This window comes from Sarcophilus harrisii, chromosome 3 (genome assembly GCF_902635505.1).
Source record: "Sarcophilus harrisii chromosome 3, mSarHar1.11, whole genome shotgun sequence".
Classification (NCBI taxonomy): Eukaryota; Metazoa; Chordata; class Mammalia; order Dasyuromorphia; family Dasyuridae; genus Sarcophilus; species Sarcophilus harrisii.
In genome coordinates this window covers 172,967,832-172,981,670 of record NC_045428.1, presented here as the reverse complement: position 1 = coordinate 172,981,670, position 13,839 = coordinate 172,967,832, and the positions used below count along the sequence as shown (strand labels likewise).

General features: G+C 36.8%; 1 protein-coding gene across 6 annotated transcripts in view; it reads right to left on the bottom strand.

Annotated features, from left to right (window-relative positions):
* Positions 1 to 13,839, bottom strand: part of FHL2 (four and a half LIM domains 2) — a 96,909-nt gene that overhangs the window by 55,777 nt on the left and 27,293 nt on the right. Inside the window, exon 1 of one of the 6 annotated variants that reach the window (XM_031958795.1) lies at positions 1,822 to 1,934. The exons of 3 other annotated variants lie outside the window; for them this stretch is intronic. The gene's annotated coding sequence lies outside the window, so the exon portion shown is untranslated. Of the gene's footprint in view, positions 1 to 1,226; positions 1,435 to 1,496; positions 1,659 to 1,821; positions 1,935 to 13,839 lie in introns of those variants that run through there. 2 more of the 6 variants (XM_031958794.1, XM_031958792.1) reach the window with 2 other exon arrangements.

Sequence of the window (13,839 nt, the reverse complement as noted above, 5' to 3'; positions counted from 1 at the left end):
TCTTTGGGGAAAAAAAAAAATATATATATATATATATATAAAGGATAGATTAAAAACATGAGGATGTCTTTGACCATTCAGAAAACTTCATTCCAACATGTTGTAAAACAAGGGCATTTTCACTTAACTAATATTTAAAACAGAAGTGTCATATTTGTATATTCCTATTCAATTAAAATCTATACAAAATACCATTTTGAATATGAACATATGAACACTCAATACAACACAAGCAGCAATGGCACCAATACATTGAGATGAATTAGATTTTAGCATCTGGATTTGGAACATACTTCTCTACATATTTTCACTAATACATTCATTTTAACTTAATTTAAAATTATATTATTTCCAAATAAGTGATTCAAGTGGACACCTAAACAAAAACACATGTGCTTTACATTATCTCAGTAAAAAGTAAATATAAACAATTATGATTAAAGCAAAAGCATGAAAAAACATACAAACCAATGATTTTCATTTTATTTTCCTTCCAGTAATCACAGAGTAATCAAAGATAGCTATAGATGGAATACAGCTTAAAATTTGTTTTTCATTTGAATTGAGAACAAAGAAAGATTCTGGATTTTTTGGTTTTGCAATTTCCCCGTAAGAAAGTGAGAACTTTTCTATCTTCAGTATGTTTTTTCTTCTTATTTACAAGAAAATACTCTTGATTTAAGCAGATGGACCTAGATAATTTCCTGCGTTCTCAGACACTACTTTGGAGCACAAAAATTAAGCCACTCTTTTGTTGAGTTTGGAAGCTCAAAATATGTACGGGGATGTTAAGGACACTGAAACTCGGGATCTTATGCCAGACGCCAAGGCATTAGACCATCAGTATCACACAGAGTTTTGTTCAAATGTTTACTAAATATATGACACAGTCCTTTTTTAACATCTTAATACCGATCCAAAAGATCATCTGCCCAAGGAACCCTTTTTCCTGCCTTTCTTTACCATCTTTTTGGAAAGGTGAGGCGGTGAAGAGAGCTAAACCGGAATCCCTCTTAGACTTGTAATCTGCAAATTCCCAATCTTTTTGTCCTTCCTCAGCGGATCAGACTTCTCTCCGGCAGCCTTCCTTTGTTACTCAAACAACACACCTTCAGCCATACCTCCAGCCTTTCTTTTCTCTTTTAAAGAGATCTAGAATCAGATTTAAATCGATCGGGGGAGCGAGTGAGAGAGGGAGGAAGAAACAGAGAGAGAAGTCTACTTACTGAGCACCCACTGCCGCGTTAGTATGACTTGCTGGACCAGGGATGGGGAGTCACATCCATGGGCAGCCTAGAAACGAGCACAATGGCCTGCGTGCAGAGCGGACGCGCAGGAGCCAGCCGCCACCCTGCAAGGGGAGCAGAGGCGGCTCCACGGATTTCGGCTGAGCGGCCGGGAATGTGTGGATACAAGCTGCCTGCCTTCGCAGCCTAGCGAAACCCCCACCGTATCATTTTACCATATAAGGAGACAAAAGCATCGGAGACACTCACTCTTTAAGGCTCCCAGCAGCTGGCATTCAACACTTTCTCTCGTCTGTAGTATGTGTGCGTGCGTGTATGTGTTTTCTTTTCCTCCCAAACACTGTCAGGCTCTTGCTTCAGCCAAACTCTCACTCCTCCTTCTAGCCTCCTTCCTCTCATCTCCTGCCACCTCCATTCCCACCCCCTTTCAACTACCTCTTTTCATCATGTTTTCTTTCTTTTCCTTTTAACCCAATGATGTCTTTATGGGAAACAACTTGATGAAAACCTAGCTGTATCAACTTACAGAAGAGTTTTACACTCAGGCTGACACCAGCATTCCAGAACTCCTCACCTGGGGTAGAGTGCCAAGCCCGGGGCTGCTGCTGCTGCTCCTACTCCAGGAGTTTATCGGAACCTGGTCACAAGCGGATGATTCTGTCAGCCTAAACATTCACCTTCTGTTTACAAATGAGGTGGGGAAGTAGACTTTGGGAGGAAGGGGGGAGGAGGGAGATTGGGGTGAGAGCGGAGTAAAAACTGGCCATTTGAAGAGCAGGAACAGTAAAACCAAAATATTTGCATACTTGCAGCTTCCCTTTAGTATACTTTTCAGTTCATAAAAGAAGCCAGTAGAACGGTCAGGCAGAAAACCACCTAGCATTTATTAAGTGTCTACAATGTGCCAGGCACTGTGCTAAACGTTGGCGATGCAAAGAGAGATAAGAACACAACAATCAAAAAGCCAGTTCCTAATTCACAAGGCGCTCAGAGTCTAAGGGGGATCAAAACGAAATAAAAATGTAAAATCTTTTCTCTGAGAAACGAAGGCAAAAGATCAGCCCTTAGTTTCCTTTGCACTAGAAAAAAATCAAAACGTTGGGTGATAAATGAAAACTCTGAAGATAACAAAGGACTACAAACTCTACTGGTTCAGATCCATTAATTGAAAAAAGTCAACAACTCGACCCCCAGGGAAAGGAGATTGAGTAAGTGGGTGAGAGGGAAGAAAGGAGGGAAGGAGGGAGGGAGTTTGCATTGAAAACTAATCACAGGGAACTTTGGGATTGCAATTGTTTCTTCTTCAGTGTGTAAAGAAAATTCAAGTTGTGAATTGTAGATCCAGGTCCAAGGAGATTAGTTGATAACCTGTACTGGGTGCTGTTAATATTAAATATAACTGATAGTAGTACAATTCAAAGATTGGGTAAAGTTCATCATAATACATGCTCTGAAGATAGACAGACAAAGGCTGAATTGTAGAGCCAGAGCACCAGGTTCAAATTCCTGTTCTTCCGCTTACAGTCTATGTGTGTATAGGCAAATATGTGACGCCTCTGAGTTTTCATTTTCCTTATCTCTCACTGCAGGGGACTTGATGAGATGATCCCTAAGACCACATTTATGTTTTATAATTCTGTAAAAGAGATGTTCACTATTTTCTTGTTGAGCTCAGAATTCACCAAAGGACCTTCTGAATGATTAAGAGAGAGAACCCAGAATCAGCTCTTCATTTTATAGGTCAGCCAATTAAATCACAAAGTTCATTAGTGAAAGAATCCCAAACTCTTGACTCTCCATGAAGATAAGAGATTCTTATTTGTTTGTATAGAATTTTAAGGCTTAGAAACTAATCAGTCCTATTTGATTCTTCATTACCCCAAGTGGAGTTTTCTTGGTAAAAATACTGGAGTGGTTTGCCATTTTCCTCCCCAACTCATCTTACAGATGAGGAAACTGAGGCAAACAGGATTAAGTGACTTGTTCAGGATCATATAACAGCTAGTATATGTCTGAGGCCAAATTTGAACTCAAGATGATGAATCTTTCTGACTTCAGGCCTGACACTCTGTGCACTGTGGCACCACCCAGCTGACTTGGAGGTAACCATATAGATCATCTAATCCACTATTTTCATATTAGTCTCATGTTACTTAGTTCCAGAGAAGCTGTGACTTGTCTAAAGCCATATAGGTAATAAGTAACAGGGCTGAGGTCAGAACTCAGGTCTTCCTACTCCATAGCCAGTGGTCTTTCTATTGTACCATTTTCATCCTGATTAGATGGTCTTCATCATGCACTTTATACTATATATACATCCAGAAACTTCAAAGCTAGAGAGGAATTATGACTTAAACATGGTCACAGAACTAGGTTAAATAAATATTACAGATGGAATTTGAACCCAGGACTCTGAACCAGTGGTCTTTTTTGTGATCATGAACATCAACAGGGCTCTGAGACAGAACACTCTGGAAGAAAAGACTACTCACCACAGACTGGAGATTGAGAAGCCACGAGTTGGAGCTGGCTGGAGGCTGAAGAAAGCAGAGGCAGAAACCAAGGACAAAGCTACAAGATCTCTTGGAGCCAGGCAGAGAGATAGGCCTCAACTAACCGGGCGAATTTGTAAGGAGAAATAAACGTTTGCAATTTTTACCAGCTGGCTGCGATTTCGAAGTAATTATTTATTTCAACTAAGACTAAGGCTGGCCCCCAAGAAAACCTCCTTTTTGGTGCTTTCACCTCCTTCCCTGAGAAGTTAGGGAGGCTGTGATCACCTCCCCTTGGGGGCTCTGACCTCCCTGAGGAGTCAGGGATGGCATGACCACCTGTGTTCTAAAATAAAAGAAAGAGGGAAATGTAATGGGCTGAAGTTTGAGTTGATGCACTTAGGTCCCAAGTACATGAGGCTAAATCGTAATTGGGCTATACTCTATATTAATATACATGATTGGATAAAGAATGGTCCCTGCCCACTCTCTGTGCAAGTCCTGATGTGTTGTACAGGAAATGACAATTTTGGTGGGTGGAGGCAGAGAGAGGAACAGGAAGAGAAGCTGGGAGAGATTGGGCCTGGGTCCATTCTCCTGGCTGCTGGTCGTGTGGCTGCGGGTCTAGATAGCTTCTTGACTCAGCCGCACACATTGCTATTGCCGATTCTCTTCCACCTCCTATCCTTCTTCACTGAGAATAAAGACTGACGATTTTCCCCTAACCTGGACTCTGGACTCCTGCTGATTTTAAAATACGCGATCTTCACATATTGGTCTACCTGCTATCTAGGGGAGGGAATGGGGGGAAGGAGGGGGAAAGTTGGAACAAAAGGTTTTGCAAGGGTCAATGCTGAAAAATTACCCATGCATATATTTTGTAATTAAAAGCTATAATAAAAAATACATTAAATCTGAGTTTATCAGAACCCAATGATTTAATACAGCTAAAAAGAGGTTAATAGTAATAACAAATATTAACAATAATAATAATATAAGTATTATAAAATGTACCAAACCTACATAGTCAGAAAAACCTGCTTCAGGTACTTCCAAGACTCTGGGCAAATCAGTTTCTCAGGACCTCAGTTTTTTCATTTATAAAATGGGGCAGTTCACAAGATTCCTTTTAGCTTTGGATCTATGATCCAGTGGTATACCTACAGATGAATTCTGGCCTTCTTTGAAAAAATGGCAGATGCTAGATTGTCTCACATTTGTCAGGCAGAATGAGGGTATATGAATAGGTGAAAATCAAAACCTTATTATTAGTCAACGACATATCAATAACAGTTTTTACACAATGATTTCTTTCTTTTATGTCTTCCCTTCCTATTTCTGTACTGCCTTAAGTTTTGCAAGGATCTTTACTCCCAGCAAACCTCTGAAGTAGGAAGTATAATAATTGTTGTTCAGTCATTTTGGTTCCGTCCAATTGTTCATGGACCCATTTGGCGTTTTTTGGGCAAAGATACTTGGAATAGTTTTCCATTTTCTTTTTTAATATTATCTTACCCATTTTTACACCCTCATGAGTGAAAATGGGTGTGAGTCTCAGAGAGCTCAAGTGACCTCTCAAACTCAGGTCAAAATATGTTGATACTTTAGTCTATAAATTATATTTCAATGAATCTCTGAACTCATTTATATGAATACTAACTCCATTCATGTAGATTACAACCCTTCTCCACTTTCACAGCCTGTGTTAAATTTATCTTCATTCACCAAAATGCCAAAAATGTTCCACAGAGGATGCTGCCTCTGATGCTTACGATTTCTGTGAGTTTGGACAAGTGATTTCATTTTCCTGGGTCTCTATTTCCTTATCTATAAAGTGAGAATGTTGTATTTCTGTGATCTACCTAGTATGCTGGAGATCTTTCTGTATCTTTTTCCATTTCTTTGGTACCAGTATACTACTTGGGTTATGCCTACTGTATCCCTTATGACTCATGATATGAAACACCCATCTTTTATTCCTATTACACTTTTGTGGAATATCTCTTGTGCTAATTATTGTGAATAAGTCATCATTGGAAATACATGAAGCCTAAATTGTATATGCCATTCATTTCTCTTTTGCCATCTGAGTCACATCTTTGATTCTTGGAGATTGTGATGTGTTAAGATTTACAATCCTATAACATCACCTGAGAATATTTATGTTAAAAAGATGGGCTCTACACTATTACTTCCAGGTTCAAACACAAACTGTTTGGGGGACCTAAATCCTTTCATAATTTGATCCCAACTTATCTTTTCAGTCTTAATACATATTTGTGTCTCTTCACACCCTGTGGTTGTGAACAAAACTGGCCTCCTTGTTGCTCATACATGGCTCTCCATCTCTTATTTCCATCCTCCTATACTGGCTGTCTTCCATCCTGTATTTCAATTTCTTTTCACTTCTGCCACTTAGCATCCCTACTTTCCTTTAAGATGCAGCTGAAGTACCATCTTCTACATGAAGCTTTATCTAATCTTCCCTAGTGCCTCTCCTCCCTTATAATATTATATGACTAGATTGTGAGTTTCTCAAGGGCAAAAAAAAGGAAGATGGAAAGAAAGAAAAAAGATAAAAGGAGGAAGGGAGGGAGGAAGGAAAGAAGGAAGAAAAGAGAGGAAGGAAGATAAGAAGAAACAAAAGAAGAAAGGGGAAAAAAGAAATAGAGGAAAGAGAATATTTTTAGATCCTCATTACTCTTTTTTTTTTTTTTTTTTTTTTGCCTCAATATCTACAAGTTGATACCTAAAACGTATCATTTATGAACCAGGAAAGAACTAGCACAAATTACTTACCTGATTCTCTGAGTGTTATTGTTGTACGTAGAAAGGTTAATGGGAGTGAAACAACAAGAAGGGAAAGAAAAAGAGTTTAAAAAGTAGGGAGAAATGAGAGAAACAAATGATTAAGCTAGGATAGGAAGGAATAGGGAAAGATCTAATCTATGAATAACTTTGTATCTGATCTGGCTTAAGGATAACGTTTAGGTTCCAAAGGAATTGGGTGAAGGATCCTGTGCAGTGACTCAACACTAACATTATCCTCACTTTGTGAATATTACTCAGCCCAAGGAATGGATCTGAGGAGAAGGGGTCTTAAGAGAAAATGTCAGGAACTTGTGTCTGGGGGTGGAGGGTTGGGAAGGAATGCAGGATAACTGCAGGTTTCTCAGGATAGTAGTAGGGCTGAGTAGCAGCTTAAGATGAGTGTGTTCTATGTGAATGCCTTCAGCATCAATGTCCCAAGATAAAATAGATTTTTTTTAGTTGAAATCATGGCTTAATTCTTATTTTCACTGTTATCGCTATTATTCCCTTTCTATGCACATAAATTCTTTCCATATTAATTTTCTACATAATTTGTGTTTATGTGTAACACACTATACTTAGGAAAGTTATGCAAAAATAATCAAAATATATTTCCTATCCTCAAGTAGTTTATAATCTAATCTAATCTTTGCTGATGTTTACTAATTTTTATTTTCTCCTGGGCACAAATAATTGTCAAGACTGTGGTTAAGTAGAGGGGAAAATGGAAATATAAAATCAAAGATCTAGATCTAGAAGAGAACTTAAGAAGCAATCTTGTATAACCCTCTCATAGATGAATAAACTGAGTCCCAGAGAATTAAGTGATTTGCCTAAATTCACATTGGCAGCAAGCTTTAGAAGTAAGACTTTTAGAGATAAGAAAATATAGATTTTCTAAGGAAAGAACCAGGACTGTCTCTATTGTATCATATATTGTTTCTAGTGTACATATCAGAATGCAGATTGCTCAAAGATTCCCCATATCTTAATTTTCATCATACAGCTATTAGAGAATTTAAACCCCAGAATAATAGAAGTTATGGGGGAGGAAAAAATAACCTTATTTTTAGAAGAAAAATTAGAGTATGGGAAACGTTTCTTTTATGTTCTAAAATGACACTGTGGTTGTGTGAGTGCCTGATACCTACATGAATGCAATGGCACATTTTAATGTGTGATCTGCAAGTTTTACCACCTAGGAAATATGAGTCACCTCCACATTAGCTTTTTTGATAGGGTTAGTTCCTGTTATTTTCTTTGTCTTGAAGCAAGCATAGTTTGCAGCTCTGCCTCTGTTTGCTCAGAGGAAATGCTCAGCCCACCATGATGTCAGCTTTTATAGTCACAAATAAATAACAAAAGGCCAATATTCCCTATCTTCTTCTAGTTAGAAGGAGAAAACTTTGGTTTCTTTCTTAGATGCGAACTTTTCCATAACCAATTTCTTTCTCTGAAGAAAAAGGGGGAAAAAAAAGATTAAATGGATACAAATTGTAAATGTTTAAAGTCTCAAAACATTCCAGTGTTCTGGCCAAATCCACAAATAACTATATAGTCCTCAAGAATTTGCCATCATATTGTCAAAATAATTCCAGTTGTATTTGGTTGTCCTTAATACAAGTTCCCATTACAGCCTTGATAGATCATTAGAGAAAGTTGCTATTTGGTGATAATGACTAAATGTATGTAATCTTGCAAACCCAACATTTCAGCCCAATGGGGTTCACATGGCAGTTGGTTATCATTACATATTGATGGAATTATTCTATCTTCCTAATATTAAGAATAGGCACTGTCTTTTCCCTTTCTTTGTATGCCCAATACATAGCACATTGAGTGGCTGGCACATAATAGGGGCTTACTAAATACTAGTTAGCTGACTGATGTAATTCAAAACATGATATGAAGTCAAGGGAAAAAAAGCTTAAAAACCCATTCTTGTTTCTATGCTTTACTTGTGCTTCAAATTTCAGCTCTTATTTGTAATAATCTGTTCATTCATATTGACTTGGAAATTGTTTTACTTTTGAGTGGAGGCAATAATTAAAGGAGTTCTTTTTTCTTTAATCAGCTATTCTGAAATCAACTTTAAAAGGAACATTGAATAGGATTGGGGGGGGGGAGATAAATTCCTAGGATTGGTATAAACCTGGTGAAATTTTATTCTGATTCAATAATATTTGCTTTTTTAACATGCCTGAATAGCTTTCACATATTGTCTCTAACAATTACTCCATTGCTTCACTGAAACTGGAGAGTTTCATCCAAGATCAGCCATTTCTAAGAATGTTTATCTCAAAGTACATAACTCTCAGTTATCTAACACTATCTTGTTTATTTTGAGGACAACTGCTGCAAAATTTGTAATCCCAGGTTGGTTACCTTCTGCTATGACTACTCTTTGGGACTATTTCTTTTTTGTTCAGAGATTACAAGCTAATTTGTAAGGCATTATGAAATGGTAGAAAAAATAAGAAACAAACAAAAATCTATCTGGAACCAAAATTCAAGTAAGTTACTAAGACTCACAGAATGTTAAAGTTTATTCTCCTCATTAAAAAAAGTTTTATTATTGTCTTCAGTTTTTATACCATAAGCAACTAGATGACATATTAGAATGCTGGACCTGGAGTCAGAAAAACTTGAGTTTGAGACTTGCCTTAAATATTTATTAGCTGTATAACCCTGGACAAGTCACTTAAGATCTGTTTGTCTCAGTTTTCTTGACTATAAATTGGAAATAAAAATAATGTTCTTTCAGAGAGTTCTTATGAGGATCTTGAGAGATAATATATGTAAGGTAAGTGCTTTGCCACTTTTAAAGTTCTATATAAATGCTAGTTATTCTTAATTTGGAAAATTCTCTACTCTTTCCCACCAAGAATGGAATCCTCCCTTATAATAAAGGTTTAAGAAAAAAAAACAATTGATATGGTGACTGTCTCACAATTTAGCATTCTTCCTCCATCATTGTCCTTGCTTCTTTGTTGATATGTATTTCGTTATTTATTTTCTAGGCCACAAACATATGTGTGTATGGATATGCATATATGTATATACGCAGGCAAAACTACTTTGGTCAAGTTATACAGTTAGGCACAATTGGTAGAGTTTGGACATGAATTTAGGCCTTCACAGCTTTAAAGTCTTTTTGTTACATCCCATTGCCTTGCTGGGTAACTTTAGGGTGTAACCCTCCTCAGCTGTAAAATGAGAATAAAACCATCCACTCTACCTGCCTTATGGTATTGTTGTGAGGATTACATGAGAAAATAGATGTGAAAATACTTTGAAAAGAAAAACAAAACAACATACAAATGTTAAAGTTGTATTATGGTAGCTCAAATAAAATAGAATTTGAAAAGAAACATCAATCTGCTCTACTGCTAAAAACAAATTTGTTAAAAAAACAAAATAGCATCAAAACTCTTTTTTCCCTCCCCCAACAACTTTAATCACCACAGCTGCTGAAATTGCTACTCTTTTCAGTTATGAATCACTGTTTCTATTATCATGTGTAATTAAGAGCCGAATATACTTCAAATGTTTTCTTATGCAGATGTTAATGAACTACCAAAGGACACTTACAAATTCACTGAATTCTAGAGGTGGAAGGAGTCTTATAGATGAACTAGTCTAACCCTCTAATTTTTTCAGAAGAAACTGAATTCCAGAGAGATGAAGCTCCTAGCTCCAAGACCATGAAGAAAATTAGGCAGACAACTAAGATGGTATATGGAATGCATATAAGGAACGTAGAAAAAGCTACTTTTTCTAGATTGTAGAAAACAGGAAGGGGAATAATGTACTGATTATAACCCGGCTGTGAAAGGATTTAAAAGCTAAACAGAGGAGTTTATATTTTTTTCTTGATGTAATAGGAAGCCACCAGAGTCTGTTGAATAGAAGTATAAAGGTCACATCTAAATTCCCCATGCTTTTAAGGAAAATCATTCTGACAACATTGATCAAAATGAACTGGAGAGGGGAGAGACAGAATGACCAAATTAGTTAAAGTGCCGAATTAAGGTAATGTCGTGGAAGCAGAAATAAGGAGTTGGATTCAAGAGATATTTTGAAAATAGAATCAGCAAGATTTGACCACTGATAACATTTACCAACATTTGGAATTGAGCAAGGGTAAGGAGTTGAAGATAATGCCAAAGTTATGAACCAGGGAGACTGGAAGAATGGAAGCTTCTCATCAGAAATATGTTAATTTGGAAGAGGATTGAGTTTGGGAAGAGAGATCCTAACGAGTTCACTTTGAGACATACTGAATTTATTTTTTTTTTTTATTTAATAGCCTTTTATTTACAGGATATATACATGGGTAACTTTACAGCATTAACAATTGCCAAACCTCTTGTTCCAATTTTTCACCTCTTACCCCCCCCCCTCCCCTAAATGGCAGGATGACCAGTAGATGCTAAATATATTAAAATATAACTTAGATACATAATAAGTATACATGACCAAAACATTATTTGCTGTACAAAAAGAATCAGACTCTGAATTATTGTACAATTAGCTTGTGAAGGAAATCAAAATGCAGGTGTGCATAAATATAGGGATTGGGAATTCAATGTAATGGTTTTAGTCATCTCCCAGAGTTCTTTTCTGGGTATAGCTAGTTCAGTTCATTACTGCTCCATTAGAAATGATTTGGTTGATCTCGTTGCTGAGGATGGCCTGATCCATCAGAACTGGTCATCATCTAGTATTGTTGTTGAAGTATATAATGATCTCCTGGTCCTGCTCATTTCACTCAGCATCAGTTCGTGTAAGTCTCTCCAGGCCTTTCTGAAATCATCCTGTTGGTCATTTCTTACAGAACAGTAATATTCCATAATTTTCATATACCACAATTTATTCAGCCATTCTCCAACTGATGGACATCCATTCAGTTTCCAGTTTCTAGCCACTACAAAAGGGCTGCCACAAACATTCGTGCACATACAGGTCCCTTTCCTTCTTTATAATCTCTTTGGGATATAATCCCAGTAGTAACACTGCTGGATCAAAGGGTATGCACAGTTTGATAACTTTTGAGCATAGTTCCAAACTACTCTCCAAAATGGTTGGATTCGTCACAACTCCACCAACAATGCATCAATGTCCCAGTTTTCCGCATCCCTCCAACAATCATCATTAGTTTTTCCTGTCATCTTAGCCAATCTGACAGGTGTGTAGTAGTATCTTAGAGTTGTCTTAATTTGCATTTCTCTGATTAATAATGACTTGGAGCATCTTTTCATATGACTAGAAATAGTTTCAATTTCTTCATCTGAGAATTGTCTGTTCATATCCTTTGACCATTTTTCAATTGGAGAATGGCTTGATTTTTTATAAATTAGAGTTAATTCTCTATATATTTTGGAAATGAGGCCTTTATCAGAACCTTTGACTGTAAAAATATTTTCCCAGTTTATTGCTTCCCTTCTAATCTTGTCTGCATTAGTTTTGTTTGTACAAAAACTTTTCAGTTTGGTATAATCGAAATTTTCTATTTTGTGATCAGTAATGATCTCTAGTTCTGCTTTGGTCATAAAGACCTTCCCTTCCACAGGTCTGAGAGGTAAACTATCCTATGTTCCTCTAATTTATTAATAATTTCATTCTTTATGCCTAGGTCATGAACCCATTTTGACCTTATCTTGGTGTACGGCGTTAAGTATGGATCAATGCCTAGTTTCTGCCATATTAGTTTCCAATTTTCCCAGCAATTTTTATCAAACAGTAAGTTCTTATCCCAAAAGGTGGGATCTTTGGGTTGAGACATACTGAATTTAAATGTTTCCTGGAAACCCAGCTTGAAATACCTAATAATCATTTAATTATGTAGAGATTGAAGCTCAAGGGATAGAAGACATTTAAATCATCAAGACAGAGACATTTAAAACTTATGATCTGCCAAAGTTATTGTAATGACAGAAAAGAATATCTAGAATAGAACATTGGGAAACAATCACAGTTGAGAGAGAAATTGTTAACCTGCTAGTAACAAATCTTTATATACTTAGCTGGGAGCATGAAGAGTATGGGAGATACAAGGATTTGCTCCAAGATATTGAAGTGATTTTCCATTTCCTTCTCCAGCTCATTTTACAAATGAGAAAACTGAGGCAAAGAGGGTTAAGTAATTTGCCCAAAATCATATAGCTAGTAATTGTCTAAGGTGAGATTTGAGCTCAGGAAGAGTACCCACTTCTATCCATTTCATCACCTAGCTGCCCTCTATCTACATTATCAACTATCTAACACACACACATGTGCATTCATTCACACACATGCACACGTACATGCATATGTGCATACACACAAGGAACATAAGTGGATCATGAAGAAAGTACTGGCTCTGGAGACAGGAATACCAGAGTCCTATTTCTAAAATGAAGGAGTCATACTAAAAGACTTTTAATATCCCTTCAGGTCTAAATCTAAGTTCCTAAATTGTAATTTGAATTGGTGTGACTTTGGGGTTTTCATTCTCCAATGGAAGTGGTAGTACTCTGCCCAATGTGAAAAAATAAACACAGATTCATTACATTCTATTACAAAAATGTGTACTGTTGCATTCCTTCAGCTTCAAGACAACTGTCTTTCACTGGATTGTCTTCTTGTTTAATGATTATAATCTAGGTTAGATCTTTTGAATTTTAAGCTTCAGGAGTAACTACTTCTCAGATCTTTTTCTAGTATTAACAGCATAAGGACTGCCCTTCTTTTGATTTACAAGCCTGTTTCATCTTTGCATGTGTAGAATCCACCTTACTTAACCCTTCTTATCAGGCTCTTGTTTAGAGAGGTGTGTTAATGTAGGTAATTCCTCATACTGAGGAAATCATAGATCCTGTAGTCATGCAAGTTAGAAGGGATTTTTCTCACCTGATTGTGGGTTACTCTGTCTGCATGTGGGGGTTTTGTGGATTCAATGAGTGCTCAGTCTGGAGTCAGATCATCAAGTTTTGTTTGGGGAATCATTGCCCTAATTTTGTTTTGCCCTCTCATAGGCAATTCTTAAGACTAAACTGCAGGGACATTGTCAACTTGCATTAGTACACAGAATTTTCTCACCCAGGAGTTTTGTTTATTAGTCCATTCACAACTCATCTAATCCCTATCTTATATTCTCCTCTGGTATCATAGTAGATTTTGTTGGGGAAGGTGACAGAGGCAAGAAATAATAATAATAATAATAATAAAATCTAGTCTCAAGAAAGTCCCAACAAAGCTAAGTGCGATTTATCAGCTTCTTACACCATGCTTAGGATACTTAGAATGGA